General features: G+C 39.3%; 1 non-coding gene across 1 annotated transcript; it reads left to right on the top strand.

The window, feature by feature from the left end:
- Positions 1-4511: 4511 nt before the first annotated feature.
- On the top strand, positions 4512-4619 carry LOC112746502 (small nucleolar RNA R71). The gene has a single exon (XR_003174383.1). It is a non-coding gene; the product is annotated as a small nucleolar RNA R71 (small nucleolar RNA).
- The last annotated feature ends 9751 nt before the right edge of the window (positions 4620-14370 follow it).

Raw genomic sequence — 14370 nt, 5'->3', positions numbered from 1 at the left:
ACAGACACATAACTGGGTGAACCTTTTCAGATTGTGACTCAGCTTTGCTAGAGTCCCCAATTAGAGGTGTCCAGAGCTCTTAAGCACACTCTTTTTGCTTTTGGATCACGACTTTAACCGCTCAGTCTCAAGCTCTTCACTTGACACCTTCACGCCACAAGCACATGGTTAGGGACAGCTTGGTTTAGCTGCTTAGGCTAAGATTTTATTCCTGTGGGCCCTCCTATCCACTGATGCTCAAAGCCTTGGATCCCTTTTTATCACCCTTGCCTTTTGGTTTAAAGGGGTATTGGCTTTTTCTGCTTGCTTTTCTTTTTCTTTCTTTCTCTTTTTTTTTTCGCATATATCCTTTTTTTCTGCAAGCTTTTCACTGCTTTTTCTTGCTTCAAGAATCAATTTTATGATTTTTCAGATCATCAGATAACATTTCTCCTTTTCCATCATTCTTTCAAGAGCCAACAATTTTAACATTCATAAACAATCAAATTTAAAAATATGCACTGTTCAAGCATTCATTCAGAAAAACAATAGTATTGCCACCACATCAAAATAATTAAACTATTTTAAAATTTGAAATTCATGCACTTCTTTTTCTTTTTCAATTAAAAACATTTTTCATTTAAGAAAGGTGATGGATTCATTTTCATAGCTTTAAGGCATAGACACTTAGACACTAATGATCATGTAATAAAGACACAAACATAGATAAACATAAAGCATAATTTTCGAAAAACAGAAAATAAAGAACAAGGAAATTAAAGAACGGGTCCACCTTAGTGATGACGGCTTGTTCTTCCTCTTGAAGATCTTATGGAGTGCTTGAGCTCCTCAATGTCTCTTCCTTGCCTTTGTTGTTCCTCTCTCATGGTTCTTTGGTCTTCTCTAATTTCATGGAGGAGGATGAAATTCTCTTGGTGCTCCACCCTTAGTTGTCCCATGTTGGAACTTAATTCTCCTAGGGAGGTGTTGATTTGCTCCCAATAGTTTTGTGGAGGAAAATACATCCATTGAGGCATCTCAGGGATTTCATGATGAGGAAATTCCTCATGCTCTTGTCCATGAGTAGGATCTCTTGTTTGCTCCATCCTTTTCTTAGTGATGGGCTTGTCCTCATCAATGAGGATGTCTTCCTCTATGTCAATTCCAGCTGAATTACAGAGGTGACAAATGAGATGAGGGAAGGCTAACCTTGCCATAGTAGAGGACTTTTCCGCCACCTTGTAGAGTTCTTGGGATATAACCTCATGAACTTCTACTTCCTCTCTAATCATGATGCTATGAATCATGATATCCCGGTCTATAGTAACTTCAGATCGGTTGCTAGTAGGAATGATTGAGCGTTGGATGAACTCCAACCATCTCCTAGCCACGGGCTTGAGGTCATGCCTTCTTAGTTGAACCGGCTTCCCTCTTGAATCTTTCTTCTATTGAGCGCCCTCTTCACAGATGTCAATGAGGACTTGGTCCAACCTTTGATCAAAGTTGACCCTTCTAGTGTATGGGTGTGCATCTCCTTGCATCATAGGCAAATTGAATGCCAACCTTATATTTTCTGTACTAAAGTCCAAGTATTTCCCTCAGACCATTGTAAGCCAATTCTTGGGGTCCGGGTTCACACTTTGATCATGGTTCTTGGTGATCCATGTATTGGCATAGAACTCTTGAACCATTAAGATCCTGACTTGTTGAATGGGGTTGGTGAGAACTTCCCAACCTCTTCTTCGGATCTCATGTCGGATCTCCGGATATTCGCCCTTTTTGAGCTTAAAAGGGACCTCGGGGATCACCTTCTTTTTGGCCACAACTTCATAGAAGTGGTCTTGATGCACCCTTGAGAGGAATCTCTCCATCTCCCATGACTCGGAGGTGAAAGCTTTTGCCTTCCCTTTCCTCTTTCTAGAGGTTTTTCCGGCCTTTGGTGCCATTAATGGTTATGGAAAAACAAAAAAGCTTTAGCTTTTACCACACCAAACTTAGAAGGTTTCTCGTCCTCGAGCAAAAGAAGAAAGAAGAGAGTAGAAGAAGAAGAAATAGAGGAGATGGAGGGGGTTTAGTGATTCGGCCAAGGGGGATAGGTAGTGTGTATGTTGTGTGAAAATGAAGGAGTGAAGATGGGTTTATATAGGAGTGGAGAGGGGGATATGGTTCGGCCATTATGGGTGGGTTTGGGTGGAAAAGTGGTTTGAATTTGAATGGTGAGGTAGGTGGGGTTTTATGAAGGATGGATGTGAATGGTGAAGAGAATGGTGGGATATGATAGGTGAGGGGTTTTTGGGGAAGAGGTATTGAGGTGATTGGTGAATGGGTAAAGAAGAGAGAGAGAGGTAGGGTAGGTGGGGATCCTGTGGGGTCCACAGATCCTGAGGTGTCAAGGATTTCTCATCCCTGCACCATGTGGCATGCAAAACGCCCCTTGCTGCCAATCCTGGCGTTAAACGCCAGGCTGCTGTCCATTTCTGGCGTTTAATGCCAGCTTCTTGCCCATTCTTGGTGTTAAACGCCAGTCTGGTGCCCATTTCTGGTGTTAAACGCCCAGAATGGTGCCAGACTAGGCGTTTAACGCCCATTCTGCTACCCTTACTGGTGTTTAAACGGCAGTAAGTTTCTCCTCCAGGGTGTTCTATTTTTAATACTGTTTTTCCTTCTGTTTTTGCTTTTTCAATTATTTTTGGGACTTCACATGATCATCAACCTACAGAAAACATAAAATAACAAAAGAAAATAGAAATTTAACATAGATAATTAAAGATTGGGTTGCCTCCCAACAAGCGCTTCTTTAATGTCAATAGCTTGACAGTGGCTCTCATGGAGCCTCACAGATATTCAGACCAATGTTAGAACCTCCCAACACCAAACTTAGAGTTTGAATGTGGGGGTTCAACACCAAACTTAAAGTTTGGTTGTGGCCTCCCAACACCAAACTTAGAGTTTGACTGTGGGGGCTTTGTTTGTCTCTGTATTGAGAGAAGCTCTTCATGCTTCCTCTCCATGATTACAGAGGGATATCCTTGAGCTTTAAACACAAGGGAGTCTTCATTCACTTGAATGATCAATTCTCCTCTGTCAACATCAATCACAGCTTTTGTTGTGGCTAGGAAGGGTCTTCCAAGGATGATGGATTCATCCATGCACTTCCCAGTCTCTAGGATTATGAAGTCAGCAGGGATGTAGTGGCCTTCAACCTTTACCAAGACATCCTCTACAAGTCCATAAGCCTGTTTCTTTGAATTGTCTACCATCTCTAGTGAGATTTTAGCAGCTTGTACCTCAATGATCCCTAGCTTCTCCATTACAGAGAGAGGCATAAGGTTTATACTTGACCCCAGGTCACACAGAGCCTTCTCAAAGGTCATGGTGCCTATGGTACAAGGGATTGAGAATTTTCCAGGGTCTTGTCTCTTCAGAGGTAATTTCTGCCTAGTCAAGTCATCCAGTTCTTTGATGAGCAATGGAGGTTCATCCTCCCAAGTCTCATTACCAAACAATCTGGCATTTAGCTTCATGATTGCTCCAAGGTACTTAGCAACTTGTTCTTCAGTAACATCTTCATCCTCTTCAGAGGAAGAAAACTCATCAGAGCTCATGAATGGCAGAAGTAAATTTAATGGAATCTCTATGGTCTCTGTGTGAGCCTCAGATTTTCATGGTTCCTCATCAAGAAACTCCATGGAGGTCAGTGGACATCTATTGAGGTCTTTCTCAGTGGAGATCACTGCCTCTTCCTCCTCTCCAGGTTCGGCCATGTGAGACGTGTTTATGGCCTTGCACTCTCTCTTTGGATTCTCTTCTGTATTGCTTGGGAGAGTACTAGGAGGGAGTTCAGTAATTTTCTTACTTAGCTGACCCACTCGTGCCTCCAAATTTCTAATGGAGGACCTTGTTTCAGCCATGAAACTTTGAGTGGTTTTGATTAGATTAGAGACAATGGTTGCTAAGTCAGAGTGGCTTTGCTTATAATTCTCTGTCTGTTGCTGAGAATATGATGGAAAAGGCTTGCTATTGCTAAACCTGTTTCTTCCACCATTATTGTTGTTGAAACCTTGTTGAGGTCTCTGTTGATCCTTCCATGAGAGATTTGGATAATTTCTCCATGAAGAATTATAGGTGTTTCCATAGGGTTCTCCCATGTAATTCACCTCTTCCATTGCTGGTTTCTCAGGATCATAAGCTTCTTCTTCAGAGGAAGCTTCCTTAGTACTGCCTGTTGCTGCTTGCATTCCAGACAGACTCTGAGAAATCATATTGACTTGTTGGGTCAATATTTTATTCTGAGCCAATATGGCATTCAGAGTATCAATCTCAAGAACTCCTTTCTTCTGAGTTGTCCCATTATTCACAGGATTCCTTTAAGAAGTGTACATGAATTGGTTATTTGCAACCATTTCAATGAGTTCCTGAGCTTCTGCAGACGTCTTCTTCAGATGAAGAGATCCTCCAGCAGAGCTATCCAATGACATCTTGGATAGTTCAGACAGACCATCATAGAAGATACCTATGATGCTCCATTAAGAAAGCATATCAAAAGGACACCTTCTGATCAATTGCTTGTATCTTTCCCAAGCTTCATAGAAGGATTCACCTTCCTTCTGTCTGAAGGTTTGGACTTCCACTCTAAGCTTGCTCAATTTTTGAGGTGGAAAGAACTTTGCCAAGAAGGCATTGACTAGCTTTTCCCAAGAGTTCAGGCTTTCTTTAGGTTGTGAATCCAACCATGTCCTAGCTCTGTCTCTTATAGCAAAAGGAAAGAGCATAAGTCTGTAGACTTCAGGGTCAACCCCATTGGTCTTGACAGTGTCACAGATTTGCAAGAATTTAGCTAAGAACTGATGAGGATCTTCCAATGGAAGTCCATGAAACTTGCAATTCTGTTGCATTAGAGAAACTAATTGAGGCTTAAGCTCAAAGTTGTTTGCTCCAATGGCAGGGATTGAGATGCTTCTCCCATAGAAGTCGGAAGTAGGTGCAGTAAAGTCACCAAGCACCTTCCTTGCATTGTTGGCATTGTTGTTTTCAGCTGCCATGGTTTCTTCTTCCTTGAAAAGCTCTGTTAGGCCCTCTAGAGAAAATTTTACTTTAGCTTCTCTTAGCTTTCTTTTCAAGGTCCTTTTAGGTTCAGGATCAGCTTGAACAAGTATGCCTTTATCTTTGCTCCTGCTCATATGAAAGAGAAGAGAACAAGAAAGTAGGGAATCCTCTATGTCACAGTATAGAGATTTCTTGAGGTGTCAGAGGAAAAGAAGAATAGAAGGAGGAGGTAGAGAGAGGAGAATTCGAACTTATCAGGAGGGATAGAGTTCGAATTGCACCTTGAGGAGGAGTGTTAGTCCCTTAAATAGAAGGATGTGAGAAGAGGGGAAGAATTTTCAAAAATTAATTAAAAGATTTTGAAATAATTAAAAGAAATTTTTGAAAATTTGATTGATGATTTTCGAAAACTAAGATTGGGAAAGAAACAAAGTGATTTTTGAAAAAGATTTTGAAATTAGAAATTAAAAAGATATAATTGAAAATTTAATTTTGAAAAAGATGTGATTGAAAAGATATTTTTGAGAAGATATGATTGAAAATCAATTTAAAAAAAGAGAAAGTTTTAAAATTAAAGTTGATTACTTGACTAACAAGAAATTAGAAGATATGATTCTTAAAATTTAAAATTTGATCCTTTCTTAATAGGCAAGTAACAACTTGAAAATTTTGAAGTAAATCATTAATTTTAGCAAGTATTTTCGAAAATAGTAATAAATAAAAAATGGAAAGAAATTGATTTTGAAGAGATATGATTGAAAAGATATGATTTGAAAAAGATTTGATTTTGAAAAATTATGAAGATTTGAAAAAAATCTGAATTAAAAACAAAATCTTCCCTCTAGTGTCATCCTGGCGTTAAACGCCCAGAATGGCATCCATTCTGGCGTTTAAGGCCCACAATCCTACTTTTTGGGCATTAAACGCCCAGCCAGGTACCCTGGCTGGTGTTTAAACGCCAGTTTTCCTTCTTCACTGGGTGTTTTGAACGCCCAGCTTTTTCTGTTTAATTCCTCTGCTGAATATTCTGAATCTTCAATTCTCTGTGTTATTGACTTGAAAAAACACAACTTAAAATTTTTTTTTGAATTTTTAAATGATGAGAGACAATAGTAAAAGGAATGCAACTAAGATTAAACAACCAATGCATGCAAGACACCAAACTTAAAAATTTTCATATAAAAGACACTAATCAAATTGAGAATGCATATGAGAAACAATAAAACATACAAAACAAGAGAATTTAAATATCAGAGCAATCAAATCATCAAGAACAACTTGAAGATTAATGAAGAACATAATGCATGTTTTCGAAAAATGCAAGAAGAATAAAGACATGCAATTGACACAAAACTTAAAAATTGATACTAGACTCAAACAAGAAACATAAAATATTTTTGGTTTTTATGGTTTTATAATTTTTTTTTGTGATTTTCGAAACTTATATGGAAAAGAAAATAAAGGGATTCAAAACTTTTAATAAGAATTCTAGGAATCATGCAATGTTAGTCTAAAGCTTCAGTCTAAAAAGATTAGACATGGTTGGCCAAGCTTCAGTAGAACATTACATTCGGTAGCTAAATTGATGAGAATCAATCAGCTTTTGTGATGATAAGAACATCACCTTGAAACTCTAGAATTCATTCTTAAAATTTCTGAAAAATAAAAAGAAAAGTACCTAATCTAAGCAACAAGATGAACCGTCAGTTGTCCAAACTCGAACAATCCTCGGCAATGGCGCCAAAAACTTGGTGCACGAAATTGTGATCATCAACAATGGTGCCAAAGGACTTGGAGCTCTTAAACATGAATCACACTTTGTCACAATTCTGCACAACTAACCAGCAAGTGCACTGGGTCGTCCAAGTAATACCTTACGTGAGTAAGGGTCGATCCCACGGAGACTGTCGGCTTGAAGCAAGCTATGGTCACCTTGTAAATCTCAGTCAGGCGAATTCAGATGGTGATGGAGAATTGATAATTAAAAGATAAATAAAACATAAAATAAAGATAGAGATACTTATGTAATTCTTTGGTTGGAATTTTAGATAAGCGTATGAAGATGCTTTGTTCCTCCTGAACCTCTGCTTTCCTATTGCCTTCTTCCAATCATTCATACTCCTTTCCATGGCAAGCTTTATGTTGGGCATCACCGTTTTCAATGGCTACTTCCCGTCCTCTCAGTGAAAATGTTCTACGCATGCTGTCACCGCACGGTTAATCATCTGTCGGTTCTCGATCATGTTGGAATAGGATTCATTGATCCTTTTGCGTCTGTCACATGCCCAACAATCGCGAGTTTGAAGCTCGTCACAGTCATCCCTTCCCAGATCCTACTCGGAATACCACAGACAAGGTTTAGACTTTTCGGATCTCAGGAATGGCTGCCAATAATTCTAGCCTATACCACGAAGGTTCTAATCTTAGATTAGAAACCCAAGAGATACACATTCAAGCTTGTTTGCATGTAGAACGAAAGTGGTTATCAGTCACGCGTTCATAGGTGAGAATGGTGATGAGTGTCACATAATCATCACATTCATCATGTTCTTGGGTGCGAATGAATATCTTGGAGAAGAAATAGACTTGAGTTGAATAGAAAAACAATAGTACTTTGTATTAATTCATGAAGGACAGCAGAGCTCCACACCTTAATCTATGGTGTGTAGAAACTCCACCGTTGAGAATACAGAAGTGATAATGATGTAAGCATGGCCGAATGGCCAGCCTCCAAGGTCTAGGGACTAAACGTCCAAAGATCCCCCCGAATACAATAGTATAAGGTCCTATTTATAGAGAACTAGTAGCCTAGGGTTTACAGAAATCAGTAATTAATGAAGAAATCTTCTTCCGGGCCCACTTGGTATGTGTTTGGGCTGAGCATTGAAGCTTCCATGTGTAGAGACTTTTCTTGGAGTTAAACGCCAGCTTTTGTGCCAGTTTGGGCGTTTAACTCCAGCTTTTGTGCCAGTTTTGGAGTTAAACGCCAAAATTCTTGAGCTGACTTGAAACGCCTATTTGGGCGATCAAATCTCGGGCAAAGTATGGACTATTATATATTATTGGAAAGCCCAGGATGTCTACTTTCCAACGCAATTGAGATCGCTCCAATTAAGCTTCTGTAGCTCTAGAAAATCCACTTCGAGTGCAGGGAGTTCAGAATCCAATAGCATCTGCAGTCCTTTTTCAGCCTTTGAATCAGATTTTTGCTCAGGTCCCTCAATTTCAGCCAGAAAATACCTGAAATCACAGAAAAATACACAAACTTATAGTAAAGCCCAGAAGAGTGATTTTTATTTAAAAACTAATAAAAATATAATAAAAACTAATTAAAATATACTAAAAACATACTAAAAACAATGCCAAAAAGCGTATAAATTATCCGCTCATCAATGCCCAGAGAGCATCATCAAGCTTCCTAGCCCAATCCTTTCTAGAGGTGCTCACTGTTCTTTCCAGGATTCTTTTTAGTTCCTTGTTGGAGACTTCAGCCTGTATATTTATCTGTGGATGGTATAGAGTTGCCACATTGTGGCGAACACCATAACGGTGCAAAATGGAGTCCAACAGTCTGTTACAGAAATGATTGCCTCCATCACTAATCAGTGTCCGTGGGACATCAAACCTGCTAAAGATTTGTTTCTGGAGAAACTTCATCACCACTCGAGTGTCATTAGTGGGTAATGCGACTGCTTCAACCCACTTAGATACGTAGTCCACTGCCACCAGAATGTAGGTGTTCGAGTATGGAGGTGGGAAAGGTCCCATGAAGTTTATAACCCACACATCAAACAGCTCAATCTCAAGGATCCCTTGCTAAGGCATGTCGTGATTATGAGGGAGGTTGCCAGCTCATTGGCATCTATCACAATTACGTACAAACTCTCGGGAGTCTTTGAAGACTGTTGGCCAGTAGAAGCCGCTCTGAAGGACCTTAGTGGCTGTTCGCTCACCTCCAAAATGTCCTCCATAATCTGAGCCATGGCAATGTCATAAAATTTTTTGTGCTTCTTCTTTTGATACACAGCGGCGGATTATACTGTCGAAGCATCTCTTGAAAAGATACGGTTCATCCCACAAGTAGTACTTTGCATCATGTTGAGATTTCGAACTTGCTGTTTACTGTATTCCTTGGGGATAAATTGTATGGCCTTATAACTTGCAATATCTGCAAACTAAGGTGCTGTCTGAATTGCAAAGAGTTGCTCATCAGGAAAGGTTTCAGATACTTCAGTTGAGGGAAGAGAAGTCCCTGCTACTGGTTCAATCCGAGATAAGTGATCAGCCACTTGATTTTTTGATCCTTTTCTGTCTCTGATTTCTATATCAAACTCTTGCAGGAGTAGCACCCATCTTATCAGCATTGGCTTAGAATCCTGCTTGGTGACGAGATATTTGAGAGCAGCATGGTCAGTGTAGATAATGACCTTAGATCCTACTGAATAAGATTTAAACTTGTCAATGGCATAAACCACTGCAAGTAATTCCTTCTCTGTGGTGGTGTAGTTGCTCTATGCGTTATTTAGAACACGACTGGCATAATAAATGACATGTAGGAGCTTATCATGTCTCTGTCCTAGAACTGCGCCGATAGCATAGTCGCTGGCATCACACATCAGTTCGAATGGTAAGTCCCAGTTGGGTGCAGAAATGACGGGTGCAGTGATAAGCTTGGCTTTCAGAGTTTCAAAGGCATGTAGGCACTCCTTGTCAAAAACAAAAGGGGTGTCAGTGGCTAAGAGATTGCACAAGGACTTTGCAATTTTAGAAAAGTCCTTTATAAACCTCTTGTAAAATCCTACATGCCCAGGAAACTTCTGATTTGCTTAACATTGGTGGGGGTGGTAATCATTCCATTACTTCCACCTTAGCTTGATCCACCTCTATTCCTTTGTTTGAAATCCGATGTCCAAGAACAATTTCTTCAGTCACCATGAAGTGGCATTTTTCCCAATTTAAAACTAGAGTTGTTTCTTGGCATCGTTTCGGAACTAAGGCCAGATGGTCAAGGCAGGAGTCAAAAGAATCTTCAAAAATAGAGAAGTCATCCATGAATACTTCAAGTAATTTCTTAACCATATCAGAGAAAATAGAGAGCATACACCTCTGAAAGGTTGCAGGTGTATTGCATAGGCCAAATGGCATTATTCTATAGGCAAAAACTTCATATGGACATGTGAATGCTGTCTTTTCTTGGTAGTGAGGATCTACTGCAATTTGATTGTAACTTGAATAGCCATCCAGGAAGTAGTAGAATGCATTCCCTGCCAGTCTCTCTAGCATTTGATCAATGAATGGTAAAGGAAAATGATCCTTTCTTGTGGCGTTGTTGAGTCTCCTATAGTCAATACACATATGCCATCCTGTAACTGTTCTTGTGGAAATTAGTTCATTCTTTTCATTGTGAACCACTGTCATTCTTCCCTTCTTGGGTACAACTTAGACAGGGCACACCCAAGGACTGTCTGAAATGGGATAAATAATTCCAACCTCCCACAGTTTTGTGACTTCTTTTTGCATTACTTCCTTCATAGCAAGATTCAGTTGCCTTTGTGGTTGCACCACAAGTTTGGCGTCATCTTCTAGCTAAATTTTGTGCATGCATCAAGTTGAACTAATACCCTTAAGGTCACTTATGGTCCACCCAAGAGCTGTCTTGTGTGTCTTTAACACTTGGATCAGTGCTTCTTCTTCCTGTGGCTCGAGAGCAAAGCTTATAATCACAGGGTAAGTGTCCCTATCTCCTAGAAATGCATATTTCAAGGATGATGGTAATGGTTTGAGCTCAAGTTTTGGAGGCCCAACCTCTTGTTTAGGAGCTTTTAAAGTCTCTTTTATTTCTTCTGGTGCCTCCAGGTCAGGCTTGGCATCATAAAAGATGTCATCCAGCTCTTTTTTGAGTCTCTCAATGACATTTAATTCTTCCACCAGGGAGTCAATGATATCAATACTCATGAACTCCTCTGGGGTGTCTGGATGCTACAAGACCTTGACAGCATTTAGTACGAACTCATCTTCATTGACTCTCAGGGTCACTTCCCTTTTTGCACGTCAATGAGGGTCTTTCCTGTAGCAAGGAAGGGTCTCCTAAAATGAGGGATGCACTCTTGTGCTCTTTCATCTCAAGCACTACAAAGTCAAAGGGAAAGCAAAGGGTCCAACCCTAACAATCATGTCTTTAATCATGCCTAATGAAAACTTGACAGACCCATCAACAAGCTGAAGGCATATGTGGGTTGGCTTGATGATGAGCGGATATTTTATACGCTTTTTGGGGTTAATTTCATATAGTTTTGAGTATGTTTTAGTTAGTTTCTAGTTTATTTCTAGTAGTTTTTAGGAAAAATTCATATTTCTGGACTTTACTATGAGTTGTGTGTTTTTCTGTAATTTCAGGTATTTTTCTGGCTGAAATTGAAGGAGCTGAGCAAAAATCTGATTCAGGCTGAAAAAGGACTGCTGATGCTGTTGGATTCTGACCTCCCTGCACTCAAAGTAAATTTTCTGGAGCTACAGAACTCGAAATGGCATGCTTCTAATTGCGTTGGAAAGTAGACATCCAGGGCTTTCCAGCAATATATAATAGTCCATACTTTGCACAAGGATAGACGACGTAAACTGGCGTTCAACGCCAGCTCTCTGCCCAATTCTGGCGTCCAGCGCCAGAAAAGGATCAAAAGCTGGAGTTGAACGCCCAAACTGGCATAAAAACTGGCGTTCAACTCCACAAATGGCCTCTGCACGTGAATTTCTTAAGTCTCAGCCCAGCACACACCAAGTGGGCCCCAGAAGTGGATCTCTGCATCATCCATCATAGTCTACTCATATTTTGTAACCCTAGGCTACTAGTTTAGTATAAAAACAACTTTTAGGTAGTGTTTGGTGGAGAAACAGAGACGGAAAGACTGAGACTGAGAGACAGAGACTAAAAGACAGGGATTGAAATAAATCTCATTATTCTGTTTGGTGCAAAATGGGAGACAGGAATTGAAATAAGAATGAAACTCTAATTTAATTTGCACAAAGGGTAAAATTGGAATTAATTAATTGAAATGAAAGTATTTTAGGTATAAAATGTTATTAAAGTTTCAGTCTCCATCTCTAAAAATTTCAGTCCCCTGTGTCCCTACTTTTAGGAGGTACTGAAATACTGAAATTTTAGAGACAGAGACAAAAATTTTAGTACCAGTCTCTGAACTAACAAACACGATACTGAATCTCAGTCTCTCAGTTTCTGTCTCAGTACCTCAAAACAAACGCTACCTTAGAGACTTATTTTGTATCTCATGACATTTTAGATCTAAACTTTGTATTCTCTGACGGCATGAGTCTCTAAACCCCATTGTTGGGGGTGAGGAGCTCTGCTGTGTCTCGATGAATTAATGCAAGTATTTCTGTTTTCTATTCAAACACACTTGTTCCTATCTAAGATGTTCATTCGCGCTTAACTGTGATGAAGGTGATGATCAGTGACATTCATCACCTTCCTCAAATCATGAACGTGTGCCTGACAACCACCTCCGTTCTATACACGATTGAATGAGTATCTCTCAGATTCCTTAATCAGAATCTCCGTGGTATAAGCTAGAACTGATGGCGGCATTCATGAGAATCCGGAAAGTCTAAACCTTGTCTGTGGTATTCCGAGTAGGATTCAAGGATTGAATCACTGTGACGAGCTTCAAACTCCTGAAGGCTGGGCGTTAGTGACAGACGCAAAAGGATAGTAAATCCTATTCCAACCGGATCGAGAACCAACCAGGTGATTAGCCGTGCTGTGACAGAGCGCGTGAGCGTAGTTTTCACTGGAAGGATGGAAGGTAGCCATTGACAACGGTGATCCACCAACACACAGCTTGCCATAGGGGGACGTGCGTGTGTGAATCAGAAGACAGAGGAAAGTAGAGATTCAGAAGACAAAGCATCTCCAAAACTCCAACATATTCTCCATTACTGCACAACAAGTAATCTTTAATTTATGCTCTCTGGGTTATTCACAATTCAACTGATAAACATAATTGACTTCCTGACTAAGATTTACAAGATAACCATAGATTGCTTCAAACCAACAATCTCCGTGGGATTCGACCCTTACTCACGTGAGGTATTACTTGGACGACCCAGTGCACTTGCTGGTTAGTGGTACGTGTTGTGAAAAGTGTGATTCACAATTCGTGCACCAAGTTTTTGGCGCCGTTGCCGGGGATTGTTCGTGTTTGAACAACTGACGGATTATTTTGTTGCTTAGATTAGGAAAAATTTCTTTTGTTTGTTTATAATCTCTTATTATTGTTGTGTTAACATTTTAGAATCCTTATTTTCTTTTTAAAAATAGTTTTCAAAAATAATTTCTCTATTAGATCCTGTGCCAAACTTTAAGTTTGGTGTTTTCTTGATTGATTTTCCTTAAAATTTTCGAAAATTTTGTTTTGGTTCTCTAAAAATTTTAAGTTTGGTGTTCTTTCTTCGTGTTCTTGAGTTTTCCTTGTGACTTGATCTTAAAATTTTTAAGTTTGGTGTTCCTTGGTATTTTCCCTCCGAAATTTTCGAAAATAGGGAACATTAGATCTAAAAATTTTAAATCTTGTGCTATCTTATTGTTTTTCTCACTCCCCTTTAAATTTAAAAATATCTTTTCTCTCTATTTTAAAAAATAATTTTCGAAATATATTTATAAAATTCAGATATTTTATTTCAAAATAAAAAAAAAATTTCTGGAAAAAAATCATAATTTTTTATTATTTTTATTTTTTGGTTAAGTTATCCTCTTTCTATAAAATAAAATAATTAAAAAGGTAAATCAATCCAAGTTATATCCCTTTGTCCATCATGGACATAAGTAGAGATGAACAGTCCAGGAGGACTCTGGGGTCATATTCTAACCCCTCTACTGCTTCATATGGGAGTAGCATATGCATACCCTCCATTGGAGTTAGTAGCTTTGAGTTGAATCCTCAGCTCATTATCATGGTGCAGCAAAGTTGCCAGTATTCCGGTCTTCCACAGGAAGAACCTACAGAGTTTCTGGCACAATTTCTACAAATTGCTGACACAGTACATGATAAGGAAATAGATCAGGATGTCTACAGACTATTACTGTTTCCAATTGCTGTAAAAGATCAAGCTAAGAGGTGGTTAAATAACCAACCTAAGGCCAGCATAAGAACATGGAAACAGCTGACAGAAAAATTCCTGAATCAGTATTTTCCTCCAAAAAGGATGACACAGCTAAGGCTGGACATCCAAGGCTTTAAACAAGGAGATAATGAATCTCTTTATGATGCCTGGGAGAGATACAGAGAGATGCTACGAAAATGCCCCTCTGAAATGTTTTCAGAGTGGGTT

This window comes from Arachis hypogaea, chromosome 14 (assembly GCF_003086295.3).
Source record: "Arachis hypogaea cultivar Tifrunner chromosome 14, arahy.Tifrunner.gnm2.J5K5, whole genome shotgun sequence".
Lineage (NCBI taxonomy): Eukaryota > Viridiplantae > Streptophyta > Magnoliopsida > Fabales > Fabaceae > Arachis > Arachis hypogaea.
Note: the sequence above shows the minus strand (reverse complement) of the source record. Positions and strands in the feature narration are given on the sequence as shown.